The sequence below is a fragment of the Chiloscyllium punctatum genome, chromosome 36, assembly GCF_047496795.1.
Source record: "Chiloscyllium punctatum isolate Juve2018m chromosome 36, sChiPun1.3, whole genome shotgun sequence".
Classification (NCBI taxonomy): domain Eukaryota; kingdom Metazoa; phylum Chordata; class Chondrichthyes; order Orectolobiformes; family Hemiscylliidae; genus Chiloscyllium; species Chiloscyllium punctatum.
The window spans coordinates 24524430-24538308 of NC_092774.1; the positions used below are offsets into that span (position 1 = coordinate 24524430).

Consider the following 13879-nt stretch of genomic DNA (forward strand, 5'->3'; position numbering starts at 1 on the left):
CTTAAAAATAGTTAACAAAATAAGTGTTGGTTCTGCAGAAAATGCGTCTGGGGATTTAGTAACAGAGGATAAAGAGATGGCAGATGAATTGAAAAGAATTTGAATCTGACTTCACTTGAGAGGATACAAGTAACACCTTAGAACGAGCTGTAAATCAGGAATTGAAAGGGAGGGAGGAACTGAAGAAAATTACAATCACCAGGGAACTAGTATTGAGTAAACTGTTGGAACTCCGAGCTGATAAGTCCCGGGTATTTGAAGGAATTCATCCTCGACTCTTAAAGAGAAATTAGGGCGTGAAATAAGACCATAAGACATAGGAGTGGAAGTAAGGCCTATCGAGTCCACTCCGCCATTCAATCATGGCTAATAGGCATTTCAACTCCACTTCCCCGCATTTCTCCCCGTAATAGTTAATGTATTGGTTTTAATTTTCCAAACCTCATTAGTTTCAAGGGTGTTTTTTTTTTAGCTTGGACAAATCCTTTCTTCAAAAAGGGAGACCATTTAACTTAACATATGTAATGGGGAAAATGTTCAAAGCTATTATTAAAGATATTATGACAGAGCACTTGTATAAGTTCAAGGTAATCAGGCAGCGTGAATGTGTTTTTGTCAATGGGAAATAATGTTGTAATAATTTTTTGAAGAACGGCCTGTCCGCACTGCGACTGAGCTGATGAACCTCCAGAGCCCCCAGGGAATGGAATCCCTTCCCTCAGTCCCCACATTTCCCCAAATTCTCCGCAGTTCTGGTATCCTTTTGGTTCTGTGTTTCCGATGAACAATTGAAACTGGGATCACACTCAGGAAACGTGTACAGTCACTCCCTCCTGCGAATAGTGCAATGTTTCTTCAGTCTGTGTAACTGGTTAAAGCGCTACCCAAAGTCAGCTCACGGGGAGACTCTCTCAACAAGGGGAGAAGACATATAAAAGTTGAGCAGCGAGACAAAATGCAAAACCAATCAAATGTCGAACCACGGAGAAAAAATATTGTGGCTCTACCCCTTTTTTTCCTATTGGCATTTGGACACTTAAAATCTGTCAGTAACACCAGCATCCTGATAGAGTGTACAGCGCATGTTTGACGGTGTCAGCAATGCCGTGCGCATGCTCGCTGGGTGTCAGCAAAATACTGGGCATGCTCATCGCAGTCCGCACAAAAAGGCGCGCGATCTTCTTTTGATTGACCAATAGGGAGTACTGGAGGACCGGAAGGAGTCTAGTCCTCCTGCTAATCAGAGACACCCCATTGTCTGAATGCGGAAGTTGGACAATGAGTTTCTGAAGATGTTGCTGCTCCTGTTTCTCTGAATGAAGATTGAGCTTCACCCCAGACTGCAATCTTCTTCCTCTGTCCAACATCTGTGAGTACGGCACTCTCTTTTCTCACCACCTTTTCCATTTTTTTTTCATTCTGGGGTTCAGTTGTTGACTTGCAGCAACTGAAAGGAAAGGGAGTGAATCGGGGTGGGGACAGACACTTGGAAACGTTGCTCCACGTCTGTGTCGCAATTGGCAAAATAGACAGGCAGGAGGCTGGAAGGACAGAAGAAGCCAGGTAGCATCAGGAGGTGGAGAAGTCGACGTTTCAGGTGTAACCCTTCTTCAGGATTGGGGATGTGTGCAGATAAAGGGTGTCCTGGGGGCAGGGTGGTGAAGTGGGGATAGGTGAAAGGTCTGACCTGGTTGGTGAATGGGAGAAATAAATCTGGTTAGTGACAAGGAGGAGTGGAAATGAGGGGGAGGGGCTGAGAAGGGAGTCGTTGGGGGGGGGGGGGGGGGGGAATGGTGGGAAAGAGATGGGAAGTGAGGTTATTTGAGACTGGAGAACTTAACGTTGAGTCCGCTGGGCTCTACGCTGCCCAGGCGGAAGATGAGGTGTTGTTCCTCCAATTTGCTGTTTGGTTCATTGTGGCAATGGAGAAGGCCTAAGATAGTCTTTTCAGAAAGGGAGTGGGAAGGGGAATTAAAGTGGGTAGTGACTGTGGACCTGCCTGCGACGCTCAGCAAACGGTTCCCAAGTGTATGCTCAGTCTCCCCAATGTCGAGAAGACCACAGTTGGAAACATGAGAAAAAGAGTACAACAATGTGAAGTTGTGAAAAAGAGCAGAAAGGAAGTGTATTATTTAAATGGTGATATACTGAGAGGTGGAGAAAGTGAGATCTGCAGATAATGGTGATTAGAGTCAGTAGGTGTGGTGCTGGAAAAGCACAGCAGGTCAGACAGCATCTGAGGGGCAGGACAGTCGATGTTTCGGGCAAAAGGGAATAGGGAATATGTGGATGTAGAAAGGGAGCTCAGTGTCTTTCTGCACCAGTCACTGCCAGTGTCAGACAGGTGCAGCAAGCAATCAGCAAAGCAAGTGGTATATTAACAAAAGGAATTGTGTTCGGAATTGTGGATGTCTTCCTGCAGTTAGGGGTCATTGAATATATTCAAGGCTGAGTTCATCTGAGTTTTGAGCAACAATAAAGTGGATGTTTATGTGGAAAAGCAAGAAAATGTTTTGAAGACAAGTACAGAACAGTTAGTGTCATACAGCAAAGAAACAGACCATTCAGTCCAACTAGTCCACGTTGAATATATTCACAAACTAATCTAGTCCGACCTGCCAGTGTTTGGCCCATATCCCTCTGAACCTTTCCTATTCATGTAATTAACCAAATGTCTTTTGAAAGTAACATCACTTCCTCTGGACATTCATTCCACACATGAACTACTGTATTTTTTTTTAAAAAGCTGCCTCAAGTCTTTTCAAAACCTTTCTCCTCTCTCCTTTCAAAATTTGCTGCCTAATCCTGAAACCCCCAACTGAGGGAAATGACACCTGCCATTCACCTCATATATACTTCTCATGATTTTACAAACCTCTATAAGGTCAGTTCTCAATCTCCTGTGCTCCAGTGAAGAAAGTCTCAGCCTATCCACCGAGATGTAGGAAGATTCATATCCAGTTATGGTCTGTTCAATGCTGGTTCAGGTTCCAAAGATCAAATGGCCAACTCCTGCTCCCAATTCTCACGGTCTGTGCCCAAAGTTAAAAATCAAAAACACAGGGTTATGATCCAACAGGTTTATTTGGAAGCACTAGCTTTCAGACTGCTGCTCCTTCATCAGGTGGTTGTGAAGAATAAGATTGTATGACACTGAATCTATAGCAAAAGTTTACAGTGGGATGTAACTGAAATTATATATTGAAAAAGACCTGGGTTATTATTAAGTCTCTCCTCTTTGAGAATAACCATGTTGGTTTCAGTTCTTTCATATGTAAATAGCAAAACCTTTTCTAAAAGTTACATTCCCAATTGGTGTCATATTGTCCCAGATAACCTATTGAAGGTGTGAGTTTCCCAGTGTGAGGCTGTCTGTACCACAATGGTTAGACTGATTCTAACCTTAAAAAATGGATTAACTGAATCTTACTTGGATTCATGCAGTTTGTGTCCAGGACAGCGAGACCATCAGATCTAGGAGCAGCAATTAGGCCATTCAGCCCATTGGGTTTGCTCATACCATTCAATCGTGGCTATTAAGTTTCTTATCTGCGTTCTCCTGCTTCCTCCCCATAACCCTCGATCCACTTGATACTCAAGAACCTATCTATGTCAGTCTTAAATATCTTCAGTGACCTGGCCTCCACAGCCTTCTGTGGCAGTTAATTCCATAGATTCATTACTCTCTGGCTGAAGATGTTTCTCCTTATCTCCAATGTAAAGGGTCTTCCCTTTACTCTAAGACTGTGCCTCGAGCCCTAGTCTCTCCTCCCAATGGAAACATCTTCCCAACATCCACTCTGTCCAGGCCGTTCAGTATTCTGTATGTTTCAATTAGATCTCCCCTGAGTGTGGGCCTGTTAAACAGCATGAACCAGACCCTTCAGGATGAGGACAGCAGGGATTAGGTTCTACAAAGTGAGAAGGGAGAGAGAGTGTGTGGGATGGAGATTTTCAGCTTCTAGAGAATAAGAGAGGAATTAGAATTCACTATAAATTAGAATTGATCGGATGGACCAATGGGCCAAGGAGTGGCAGATGGAGTTTAATTTAGAGAAATGTGAGGTTTTGCATTTTGGTCAAGCAATGCAGGCAGGACTGGTACATTGAAGGGGAGTGTTGCAGAACAAAGAGACCTTTGAGTCCAGGTTCATACCTCCTTGAAAGTGGAGTCGCAGATAGACAGGATAGTGAAGAATGTGTTTGGTATGCTTTCCGTTATTGGTCAGAGCATTGTGTATCGGCATTGGGAGATCATGTTGTGGCTGTAACTTGGTAAGGCAACTTTTGGAATAGTTCTGGTCTCCCTGCTTTCGGAAATAACTTGTGAAACTTTGAGAGGGGTCGGAAAAGATTTGCGAGGATGTTGCTAGACTTGGAGGGTTTGAACTACAGGGAAAGGCTGAGTAGATCCAGGATATTTTCCCTGGAGCATCGGAGGCTGAGGGGCAGCCTTATAGAGGTTTGTAACGGGCATGGATAGGGTGAATATCCAAGGTCTTTTCCCCAAGGTAGGAGAGTCCAAAACTAGAGGGCATATGTTTGAGGTGAGAGGGGAATGATTTAAAAGGGCCCTGAGGGGCAACTTTTTCACGCAGAGGGTTGTGGATGTATGGAATGAGCTGCCAGAGGAAGTGGTGGGGCTGGTACAATTATATTTAAAATGCATCTGGTTGGGTACATGAATAGGAATGGTTTAGAACCATAAGATCCACATGCTGGCAAATGGGACTAGATTAATTTCGGATATCTCTTTGGCACAGACGAGTTTGACCAAAGGGTCTGTTTCCGTGCTGTATGACTAATTATCTTCGGTGAAAGCAGAAGTGTGGTTGTGAAGACTGGAGGCTGGGAGCAGAAGAAGTTACAATGAAATATTTGATTTATGAGAGAGCAACTGAGTGAGTGTGGACATTTGGGATTTTGGTGGAAAGTGGGAATTCATTGCACTGTGGGGATCAAGCCCTCCCTATCCAGTCATTTCAGCTGGTGGATGAGACTCGGCAGTTCATGCAGGCAGTCAATCCAGATAATATTTTATAAATTCCTGCTTTGGAAATAGAAACAGTCTGAGTCAAGAGTGAGATACAGGCAAACTCTGACCTCATACCTTTAATGCATTGTCTGAGCTGAGATGCCACCTTTTGTGGTAAAGCCTTATGTTATCTTGAGAGGGGGCCTTACAGGAAGTTCTGGGATTTACATATTAATGATACCTGCAATCCATTCTAAAAGATGAAAGACTTAACAATCCAGATTTGTTCAATATATCATTTCAGTGGCAGGCCACAAATGTCTTTCCATAAATTCTGTGCCTTATGGTCTTATTCTCCACAACCACCTGATGAAGGAGCAGTGCTCCGAACGATTGTTCTTCCAAATAAACCTGTTGGACTATAACCCGCGTTTGTGTGATTTTTAACTGTGCCCAGGTTAGGGTGGATTGATCATGCTAAATGATGCATAGTGCCCAGGGATGTGCAGGTGAGGGTGGATTGGCCATGTTATAGTACCCATCGTGCCCAAGTAGGTGCAGGTTTGTGTGGGTTAGCCGTGCTAACTTACACATAGTGTCCAGGGATGTGCAAGGTAGGGTGGATTGGCCAAGGGATATGGGCCAAGTGCTGGCAAATAGGACTAAATTGATTTACAATATCTGGTCAGCGTAGACGAATTGGACCAAAAGGTCTGTTACTGTGCGGTATATCCTAATGACTCTGGCTTTCTACTAACGTTTGCCACGTCTCTTCTGTTCAGTTTCTCTCTAGTGTCTGTGTTAATACCTTGATGTGTCTGGTTATTCCTCAAGACGCATTCCCGATTCATCCTGAATTGACACATTTTAATTTTGCTTCCCAAAATCAGACCTGCTCACTCTCAGCAGTATCCCAATGTTGTGAAAGATGTTAACTTTCAGGTGGAGTTATCCAATATATAAGTCTTGACGTTTTTGCTGTTCTGATCTTGAATCAGCACTGCAGGAGAATTACTTAGAGCGGAGTGAGAACGGGGAGGGGAGAGAGAGAGAAAGAAAGAGAGAAGGATGTTGCTTTCAATTTTGTGGAATAACAAAAGAAAAGAATGCTCCACAGAAAGTAGAATAGCTTGTTCTGAATTTCTACCCTGCACTGACAGTGTTGACTTTTGTAATCTCTTTTTCCAGAGTATTTGAAGATCCGAAGACAGAAGTTTCAAAATGAACAGATGAAAGCCTTATGCCCGAAATGTTGACTCTCCTGCTCCTTGGATGCTGCCTGACCTGCTGTGCTTTTCCAGCGCCGCACTTTTCAACACTGACTCTCCCGCGTCTGCGGTCCTCACTTTCACGTCAATATCTGACAGTCACTCAATCGATTGGGACAGCCACGATTTTTTATTACAATTCTGTGAGAAGGAGCAAAGCTTTTTGGTTCCTATTTCAGTACATTTTCATTATCAGTGGGACTGGATGAGAGACCCGACTGTGCACTGAGTGTGGAGCCTGAAACTGTTATACGGCCTGGAAAGAGGAATTCACAGCAGGGAGGGGCAGGACACGCATTTGCTTGTGGTTGAAGCTTTGGACATGGAGAAACCGTGGAAGTGTGGTAACTGTGGGAAAGGCTTCCGTACTCCGTCTGACCTGGAGATTCATTGGCGCATCCACACCGGGGAGAGGCTCAGACTCTCATTGAAAGCTTTGAGCTCCAGATGGTTTTTTGTTTTAAAGCTGCTCATTTCTTCCAGCCCCTGACCTAAGTTTCTAATATCGTGTATCAGATGGAGCAGTGAATGAGTAGCTAGTATCATTAGAAATTGTAAATTTTTAAGGAGTACAGGTACTGCATCGTTTCATCAACATTGTAAAGGTTACTGGCAGCACTGGGAGGTGTGGGCTGTCTTCACTCAACTCTTATCTTTAAAATTGAGAATAGCTAAAATGATGTATTCAGAAACATCATTGAAGTCTAAACGCATTTCAATTTTTTTAAAAGAGCTGCTGAAATCTTTCTGAAAATTGCACTGGAATATGTGTAGTTAGGCTACAGCTCAGGACAGGCTGTACCGCCGCTCCCTCACCACCAGACGCCTGGAGGAAGAATGCTTCATCTTCTGCCTTGGAACACTTCAACCCCAGGGCATCAATGTGGACTTCGACAGTTTCCTCATTTCCCCTTCCCCCACCTCACCCTAGTTCTAAACTTCCAGCTCAGTAACTGTCCCCATGACTGGTCCGGACTTGTCCTATCTGCCTATCTCCTTTTCCACCTATCCACTCCACCCTCTCCTCCTTGACCTATCACCTTCATCCCCTCCCCCACTCACCCACTGTACTCTATGCTACTTTCTCCCCACCCTCACCCTCCTCTACCTTATCTCTCCACGCTTCAGGCTCACTGCCTTTATTCCTGATGAAGGGCTTTTTCCCGAAACGTCGATTTCAAAGCTACTTGGATGCTGCCTGAACTGCTATGCTCTTCCAGCACCACTAATCCAGAAGATGGTTTTCCATGGATCTATGGTTTTCCAGTAGCCCACACTCAGCATTGTTTTAAGGTAATTGGAGGAAGGTTTCAGGGGAGATGTCAGAGTAGGTTCTCTACTCAGATAGTGGTGGCTGTGTGAAATACACTGTCAACAGTGGTTGTAGAGTCAGATACATTAGGGACATGTAATGGACTCTTGGATAGGTACACGAAAGTTAGTACAATAAATGGTATGTAGGTCAGTCTGATCTTAGAGTAGGATAAAGGGCCGGTACTGCATCGAGTGCCAAAGGGCCTGTACTGTGCTATATACCTAAGTAGAATCAAAAGTTTTGTTTTATCAGCAGTACAGTCAGATCCGAGCAAACAAGGACATGCAGGTCATACCGTGCTTAGACAGAGTGAGGCATACAGAGTTACAGCTGCACAGGAGGTGCGCAGAAGCAACATTAGATTTCACATTGGAGAGCTCCATTCAGCAGTCTAATAATAGCAGGGAAGAAGCTATTCTTGAACCTGTTGGTACATGTGTTCAAGCTTCTGTATCTTCTGCCTGGCAGAAGATGGTGCAGGAGATCATTCCTGGGGTGGGAGGGGTCCTTGAGGTTGGTAGCCTTTCCACGACAACGAGAAGTGTAGATGGATTTCATGGGTGGGAGGTTGTCTTCCGTGATGAACTGTGCTGTGCACACAACCTTCTGTAGTTTCTTCCGGTCCTGGGCAGAGCGGTTGCCGTAGCAGGGCGTAATGCACCCAGATTCAATGCTTTCTGTGGTGCATCTCTAAATGTTGGTGAGTGTCATTATGGACATGCCGAATTTGTTGAGCATCTTGAGGAAGAAAAGGTGTTGTTGTGCCTTCTTGACCGTTGCATGGGTAGGTTTAGATATTTCGCCACTCCTTTCTCATTCTTACTAACTCCTTTACTTGATGCAGTCACAGTCAGATTCATAACTTGTGCTAATCTCTTTTGAAAGTCTTCTTCAGAAGGATAAAATATTATGAGGGGCAAAGGTAGTGTACATACATAATATGAAATCTTTAAACTTGAATTCATTTTAAAGAGCAGAACAACGTATTTATGGTAAAAATGGGTAAACTTAACAGGTTTTATGAAGGCTGAGAGTGGGAAGTATGTGGAGGTGCATGTTAAAACAGGACCGAGTCTGCATGGCTTTGACAACAGGAGGTCATGTCTGACAAATCTATTAGGATTCTTTGAGCAGGTAATGAGTAAGTTAGACAAAGGGAGAGCTCGGGGACGTGAGCGATTTGGATTTCCAGAAGGCCTTTGACAAGGTGCCGTGCAGGAGGCTGCTAAGAAAGATAAGAGTCCCTGGTGTAGGAGCAAGGTACTGGCACGGATAGAGGATTGGCTGACTGGCAGAAGGCAGAGTGTTGGCATAAAGGGGTCTTTGGAGTTCCAAAGGGGTCCATGCTGAGAATGCTTGGACATGCCAGGAGAATGGTCAGAGAAGGGGCAGATGGAATACAATGTGGTAAAGTCTGAGGTTATGCACTTTGGTGGGAAGACCAGAAACAGAGACTGTTTTCAAAATGGAAAAGGCTTCGGAAATGTGAAACAGAAAGGGATTGGGGAATCCCAGCTCAGGATTCTCAGGGGGGAGGATTGGACCATTCATTTGGGGTGGTGTGGAAAGGATCGTACCATTGAGACTTGGGAGGTTGTACCCTTAACCGTTGTGGGGGAGTAAAGGATTATACCATACAGAGGGGGACGATTGCATCATTCGAAGGTGGAGGGTGTGGAGGAGGTAAAGGAAAGGGGAGGATTGTACCATTCACATCAGGGGGTGTGGATTGTACCATTCACAGGAAGAATTATTTCTTTTTATTTTTCAGAATTTCCAGGATACCGGACATATGCCAATTTTACCCACCAGAAATCGACAAACTGGGTGCACTAAAAAAGTCCAGCAGGAAGATTCAGTAAAAAGTTCTAGTTTCGGTCATAGCAATTATAGACTTATAGAGTCACACTGCACAGAAACAGACACTTCAGTTCAACTCATCCATGCCGACCAGATGTTCCAATCTGGCCCAGTCCCAAGTTACAGCATTTGCTCCATATTCCTCTAAATCCGAACTATTCATCTAGACACCTTTTAAATGTTGTAATTGTACCCCCCTCCACCACTACCTCTGGCTGCTCATTCCATACACGCTCAACCTTCTGCGAGAAAACGTTGCCCCCTTAGTTCCTTTTTAAATCTTTCCCCTTCTCATCTTAAATTTATACCTTCTAGTTTTGGATTCCTCCATCTTGGGGGGAAAAGACCTTGGCTATTCGCCCTATCCATGATTTAATAAACCTCTCAGGTCACTCCTCAGCCACCTCCACTCCAGGGAGAACAGCCTCAGCCTCGTCAACTTCTCCCTATCGCTCAAATCCTCCAACCCTGGCAACATCCTTGTAAATCTTTTCTTAACCCTTTCAAGTTTCACAACATCCTTCCAAGTGGAAGGATGCTGGAATTGTACACTTATTCCAAAAGTGGCCTAAACATACTCTTGTACAGCCACAACATGACCTCTCAAATCCTATACTCCATACTCTGACCAATAAAGGAAAGTATACCAAACACCTCCTTCACTATCCTATCTACCTGCAACTCCACTTTCAAGGAATTGTGAAACTGCACTCCACGGTTTCTTTGTTCAACAACACTCCATAGAACCTTACCATTAAGTGTGGATGTGCTGCTCTGATTTGTTTTTCCAAAATGAAGCACCTCGCATTCATCTAAATTAAACTCCATCTGCCACTATTCAGCCCATTGGTACATCTGATCAAGATCCCATTGTAATCTGTCGTAACCTTCCTCGTTGTTCACTACACCTCCAATTTTGGTGTCATCAGCAAACCTAACTATACATCCTATGTTCACATCCAAGTCATTTGCATAAAAAATACAGAAAGTCGTGGACCTAGCACCGATTCTTGTGGCACTCCACTGGTCATAAGCCTCCAGTCTGAAAAACAACCCTCCACCACCACCTTCTACCTTTGAGCCAGTTCTGTATCCAAATGGCAAGTTCTCTCTGTATTCCATAAAATCTAACCTTGCTCACCAGTCTCCCATGAGGGACCTTGTCGAACATCTTACTGAAGTCCACACAGATCATGTCCATTGCTCTGCCCTCATCCATCTTCTTTGTTACTTCTTCAAATCACTCAATCAAGTTTGTGAGACATGATTTCTCACACACAAAGCTATGGTGACTCTCCCTAATCAGTCCTTGCCTTTCCAAATATGTGTAAATCCTGTGTCTCAGGTTTCACTCCAACAACCTGCCCACCACCGATATCAGGTTCCCTGGCTTTTCATTATCACTTTCTTAAATAGTGGTACCACGTTGACCAACCTCCAGTTTTCCGGCACCTCTCCTGTGACTATCAATGATACAAATATCTCAGCAAGGGGCCCAATAATCACTTCCCGTAGCCTCCCACAGAGTTCTCTGGTACACCTGATCAGGTCCTGGAGATTTATCCACCTTCGTGTTTCAAGACATCCAGCACCACCTCCTCTGTAATATGGACATTTTTAAAGATGTTATAATCTATTTCCCTACATTCTATATTTTTCATGTCCTTCTCCAGAGTAAACATTGATGCAAAATACTCGTTTAGTATCTCCCCCATCTCCTGTAATTCCACACATTGGTTGCCTTGCTCATCTTTGAGCCCTATTCTCTCCCTAGTGACTCGTTTGTCCTTAATGTATTTGTAAAAACCCTTAGGATTCTCTTTAACCCAATTTGCCAAAGTTATCTCATGTCCAGTTTTTTCCCCTCCTGATTTTCCTTTTAAGTATACTCCTACTACATTTATACTCTAAGGATTCACTCAATCTATCCTGTCTATACTTGACACATGCTTCCTTCTTTTTCTTTACCAAACACTCAATTTCTCCAGTCATCCAACATTCCCTACACCTACCAGACATTCCTTTCACCCTAACAGGAATATACTGCCTCTGGACTCTCATTATCTCATTTCTGAAGGCTTCCCATTTTCCAGCCGTCTCTTTACCTGCAAATATCTGCCCCCAAACAGCTTTTGAAAGTTCTTGCCTATTACTGTCAAAATGAGACATTCTCCAATTTGGAATTTCAACTTTTAGATCTGGTCTATCCTTTTCCATCACTATTTTAAAATTCATAGAATTATGGTCGCTGGCCCCAAAGTGCACCCCCACTGACACCTCAGTCAGCTGTCCTGCCTTATTTCCCAAGAGTAGGTCAAGTTTTGCACCTTCTCCATAGGTATATCCACATACTAAATCAGAAATCTTTCTTGAACACGCTCAACAAATTCCTCTCCATCTAAGCCCTTAAACCTATGGCAGTACTGGTCTATGGTTGGAAAGTTAAATCTCCTACCATAATCATATAAGGGGAACTGAGTTTAAAACTGGTCCCAATCCTCCAGGTGCAGTTTCAGCAATGCTATGTTTGGTTGCAGCAACACTTCCTTCCCTTTATGTTCTATTCCTTTAGCGATAAAAGCGAATGCTGCATTCACTTTCTTTATTATCTACTGTACCTGCATGCTAGTTTTCTGTGACTCACTAATGAGGATATCCAGATCTCTCTGCACCAGATCATCCCAAACCCTCTATTAGATAATAGGTTGCTTTGCTGTTTATTTTGACCAAAATGCATGACCTCACACTTATCCACATTAAACTCCGTCTGCCACATTTTGTCCCACTCTCCTAACCTATCTAGATCCATTTGAAAGGTTCATATATCCTCATTGCAATTTACCATCACGCCTATTTATGTGTCATCCACAAATTTGGCAAATGAGCCTTTTATATGTGTATCCAAGTCACTAATGTAGATTGTAAATAGCTGGGGTCCAAGGACCCAACCCTGTGGCACCTGACTTGCCACGTCTTGCCATCCAGAAAAAAGAGCCATCAATTTGGACTGTCTGTCTTCTGCCCATCAGCCAGTCACCTATCCAAGCTGATAAATCAGCCCATATTGCATATGATCTAACCTTGTGAATTAACGCTTTGAGTGGCACTTTAGCAAATGCCTTCTGAAACGCCAGATATATTACATCTACAGGATCACCATTATCCACTTGTTACATTGATGAAGAACTTAGTCAAATCTGATTTGCCCATCATAAAACCATGCTGACTTCTCAAACGTCCTGATATTGCTTCCTTGATAATTGACTCTAACACCTTCCCAACAACAGATGTTAAACTAACTGGTCTGCAATTTCCCACATATTACCTGCCTCCCTTTCTGAATACAGGCATTACATTAGCATTTTTCCAATCCACTGGAACCATAGGATCCTAAGATATAGGAGCAGAAACTAAGCCATTCAATCATGGCTAAAACGTTTCTCAACTCCATTCTCCTGCTTTCTCCCCATAACCTTTGATCACCTTGTCAATCAAGAACCTATCTATCTCTGTATTAAATAAACTCAATGAATCTTTCTCATGTCCAGGGAATTTTAGAACATTGTAACTAATGAATCCACAATCTCCACTGCCACTTCCTTGAGTACCCTCGGATGTAGGCCATCAGGACTAGGGGAGTTGTTTGCCCTCAATCCTAATAATGTACCTATCGACGTTGATGTGACTTTGACTTGCTCGTTCCAATCCGAATGGTACTGCTGTCCTCCAACGTGAAAACTGAGGAAAAGTATTGATTTAGCAGCTCTGTCATTTCAGTGTTCCCCTTATTAACTCACCTGTTTCACCTTCCAAGGAACCAACATTTACTTTAGCGACTCTGTTCCCTTTGGCACAACAATAGAAGCTTTTGATATTTTATACTCGGCTTCTTTTGTAATTTACCTTCCCTATTTCTATTCATTTTTGAAAACCCCTTTGTTTGTGTCTGGAAGTTTCCCAATGTTTCAGCCTTCCAAAGGTCTGGAGTAACATTCCTGAACAGGCTGAAAATTAAAAAGAAAACCACATTCACATTTAAATGAAACCCACCTTTCAGGGGCTGGGGGCGGGGAAAACCAACCCCCATTGTCCCCTATTGGTTGGAGGGCTCCCCAATCACGCCCCCTCAGTTGGTGATGACATTGTTTGGACCACGCCCCCTGTGTGTTGGCGCATGTGCAGTGTAGGTCCCGCGGCCGGACAAAGACAGTGTTACTGAGTGTGGGAGAGGAATGGCGCCGGCGGCTGAAGGAACAAGAACAGGAGCCGCTGGAAAAGCTGAGCAGGTCCGGCAGCTCGTGTCGGGAGAAATGTGAGGACGGGTTTCGGGTCCCGGTGATCCTCCTTCAGAACAGGACCAGGTTTCAGAAACATCCCGGGGAGGTCGCCAGGCCCGAGCGCCAAGACCTGGCTCCTGCCCCCGGGGAGAGGAGACAGTGAGACAGGGTAGGATTGGGAACC

The 13879-nt window shown here is 44.0% G+C and overlaps 1 protein-coding gene across 1 annotated transcript in view; it reads left to right on the top strand.

Annotated features, from left to right (window-relative positions):
- The window catches only part of LOC140460041 (uncharacterized), a 137920-nt gene that overhangs the window by 89003 nt on the left and 35038 nt on the right, over nucleotides 1–13879 (top strand). Inside the window, exons 5-6 of the mRNA XM_072554448.1 lie at nucleotides 6164–7536; nucleotides 9330–13864. The gene's annotated coding sequence lies outside the window, so the exon portion shown is untranslated. The remainder of the gene's footprint in view (nucleotides 1–6163; nucleotides 7537–9329; nucleotides 13865–13879) is intronic.